Raw genomic sequence first — 4,286 nt, 5'->3', positions numbered from 1 at the left:
GGCGGAGGTGGCGGAGGCGGCGGAGGCGGCGGAGGCGGCGGAGGCGGCGGAGAATCTAAACGTTTATTGTAATTTTCTTATTTAGTTATCTTTATCAATATCTAACACATTAGAGAGCTTTTAAGTAGTTGCTTGACATCTTAAGTTTAGCAGCAAACTCCAGAAAACCACATCTAGCATAATTAAAAGGAAAAGACCCACTGGACAGCGTGGTTATAGACATAAAATAAAATAAATGATTATCATGGTTTGTATATCTGATCATAAGCCTACTTTATTCGAGCTCACTTCGTACTAAAAAGAAAGAATTTTTCCTTTTTAAATGGTCATGTGACGGAATCAATCGCATGGATTGCTAGTACCTAATTGATCGGCTTCGGTTAAATTAATGCCAAAAGTAATGTCGGCTTTATTTGAAACCAAAACCAAAATTGGAAAATGAAAAGAAAGATGGGATTGAGATTGATAGAAACAGGAATAAGAAAAAACTAAACAGCATAAAGCATTTAGCCTGGTTAGTAACTAAATTCAGTCAAAGCCATTTATATAATTACGTTTTAATAGAATTATTCTTTTATTCTCAAGTCTATCCGTTTTCTATTTATCGGTGACACAGAGTCAAAAGTAAATGTATTAACAGCAATATAACAAATATAACATTTGTGGAGAATTATATAAACTTGGAGATGTACACTCAGAAGTTATAATAAGTTCGTTAAGAGACTCAGTAATATAATAAAACAGACATGACTATTGCTTAGTATCGCTGAAGATTACAATTTACACGACTAAATCAAATACAAAACATGATATTTTAAGGTTAATACAAGATTCTAAACCATTAACGAATTCAGTTGACACCTGGTCGTTTGGAACTCATTTTACCACTAACAGAAATAAAATCGGTTGATTAGGTTAAAGACACAGAAGACAATGCTTGAGAGAAGAAACATTATTCGTATTTCTAATTTAACCCACGCTTCCTTGAAAACTGTAAAATCGAACTAAAAGTCCATTTAGTAGGTTATATTGCATGGAACTTATATATGACAGCAAATGATTGTTATTTAAAGAATATGGTATTTAGAAATAAAAGCTATTAAAAATACAATGACACGCTATTGCATCAACAGCTTTTAAGTTTGTTACTGAAAACATACAACGATTAAATGTGTCGACTTTGTGAAAAATATTTATTTGCTTCTTAATATTATGACCTCAAACTAAATGAATCGCTTAATTAATGAGAAAATGTTAAAAGGAAAACAAAAGTTATATAAAGTATAAAATATAAAATATCTTTATGATTCTACTTTGTCCTGATTTCGAATCGAGTTTTTATTCTTTGTTCTTTGTTTGGTTATTTGTTTTGACAAATTGCATAAATTAATACTCAATCATTGTTATAAGCTTTGTCATAAAAATTTAGTAAAACCTGGTTGGCAAAATATGAATAACACACTTAATTGTACATCTCACATTTAACAGTAAATGCATACTATATGAGTATGTGCACACATGTCGCTGCATGTATGTTTGTGTTTGCATATATATATATACACATTTACAGATGCATAAACCATTTATATAAAATAAAATCAATTCAATTTTGCTTTATATAAAGGTTGTTTTCCTCACCTCCAATTTAAAATGTGTAACTCATTACGACATGCACACATCAATTATATTGATCATTAAGCAGAGGAACCCATAGGAAAAATGTAGAGCATGCATTTGCATATGGAAGCATAAGTAGAATTGAAGACATAATGATGCACTAAAGGTTTATGAAATTTATATGTGAGTCGTACAAGGGGGAGAAGTCGAAAATTATAATACGCATAATACCATTCTGCAGAATCGATTTTTCAGAATTCTTAACGAATTTTCAAACAAAGAACACATTTTTACTCTGCCAATAGTTATTATTGGGAAATAGTTTTGCAGTTTTTTGATACGCACACGCACACACACACACATGTATGTATGAATATGTATATGTATATATATATATATATATATATATATATATATATATAAAGAGAGAGAGAAAGAGAAACAGACAGACAGAACCGTATTAAACAGCCGACAATTTGTTTTTGAGTAATAAAATTAAATATAATTAGGATGGATTTTCAAGTTTAGGGAAGTTTTAATATATATCCGCATGTTGCTTTTTTTAGCTTATAAAAGAGATAACCGATGTGGACAAAGCTGCCTATCCAGTGCCGTTACCACAGCCGTTTAGCGTACACACTATCCACTATATATTGTGATCTCTCACATACGACATTATGTAAGTCGTTATTCTTCAAATTATAATTTTTAACCCTAGTTTGTTTTTATCTCACATGTAATTTATGAATCCTGACCAGAATGAAACTCTTGTGAATCATACAATTGTTTATAATGATTGTGGCTTCGAAGTTTTGGATTGCAAACCATCATCTGACTGCGATTTACTTTTGTTTCCTTGCTCTGTATAGTTTTTGGAATTATGTTCCTTTGGTAGGTGGAGTAATGTGAACGAGAATTAGAGGTGGTATTAACAAACGGGAGAAATTGTTAAGAAGTGGAAGTAATGGAGAGGAATAGGGAGAAAATATGAGCTTGCTGGGCATCAGTTTATGATGATTGGTAAGTAATAAATATGTACTCTACTAAAATCTATTCAGTGGTCGTTCAGTGAAATGATGAATTGTTTTTATAAAACTTCACATAAAAAGAAGAAAAGATAGATAGATAGATAGATAGATAGATAGATAGATAGATAGATAGATAGACAGACAGACTGATAGACAGATAGATAGATATACAAACATATATAACTATACAAGCATATATGTAATAAATATTACGTAACAACTATTGACGATGATTTCTCATACTACTATATTATGGAGAAAAGCTCTAAGTTTAAAGTGAGCAAGATTCATGTTCACTGAGCTAATCACCCTGACATTTTACTAAGAAGCAGGTACGATTATCATTCCTTCGTATCACACATCCACAAGAAGAGAGCTATAATATACTTAATCGAATTTGTTCAATGTAAATATTTTCCGTTTTGTGTGTTAAGTATGTATCGAGCATCTTAAATATATTATCTAAAACGTATTCATAAATTAACTAAATAACATGATAGAATCCTATTAGTGTTCGCTTTAATTTACGTACACTTTTAAGCTAAAATTATTGAGTAATAAACTGCGGACGTTACATTTTATGCGAATAGCAAAAATCGTTATATTTAATACAGTTACAAATACATTATTAAATTAAAAAATAAAATAACATTGAAGCAGAAATGTAGCCTCAAGTTCAGACAATGTTTCAATTACGCTGTAGCAAATTCTCTCGAATTTTAGACAAGCAGCAATGTTGGTAATGCTTATTGAACCTAGCGAGTATTATAATGCAGAGAAACTATTTCAATGAGAATGAAGAGGGTCATAAAAGGTGCAATACCCGATTTAATTTCTTTTTCTTCTCTTCAGCAGAATTCACATTTGTAGGAATAAATTTAATCAATATAGCTGACGCATGAAATTAATGGCTGCTGGTTAATTATCTACAGAAACAGCTGTAAATTGACCCATAGTCTGCCGTGAACTACACCTTATAAGCATACAGCAGTTAGAGAATTTTAGTTTATGAAACTGCAATTAAATTACAGATATCCGGTCGATAATGTTATTGCACACACACACTGTATGTCATAAAAAAGTATGTGGTCACATATTCAAATAATCTATTTGTAGATATTCTACCTTTTAATCAAACGAAAAATCAACATTGATTCTCACTTCAGACTAAATGCCTTCTTATTTTCTCCCCATTAATTTTCGACTTTGGCTAATCGATCTCAATTTTTGTCAATTCCATCCAAATATTCCCTTCAATTTATTAGTTGTCGCTTACTTTTTATTTGTTAAGGTCCTTGAAATCTAGTTTGTCAGCTTATCTCTTCAATTTTGTCAAGTCATCTTCTAAACGTGTCGATCCCTCTAAGTCTATTTCAACGACGTTACATTAATCACAATTATAAATAGTCTTGTTTGTCTTCTGATACATTTACTTATTTAAATATGTTTCCACGTTATATCTAGCAGAATGCATTCGCAAACGTATTGATTAATTTTTATATTGCATTTTATAGTATTTTACTATGTTCAATGTTTCTGAATAATAGAAAATCCTGGAGAGACGCATTGATTGTAACCACTTTTAAGAATTCGGAAACATCTGCTTCGTATATATATATATATATATATATATATATATAT

The sequence above is a fragment of the Octopus bimaculoides genome, chromosome 9, assembly GCF_001194135.2.
Source record: "Octopus bimaculoides isolate UCB-OBI-ISO-001 chromosome 9, ASM119413v2, whole genome shotgun sequence".
NCBI lineage: Eukaryota > Metazoa > Mollusca > Cephalopoda > Octopoda > Octopodidae > Octopus > Octopus bimaculoides.
This window is presented reverse-complemented; position numbering follows the sequence as displayed.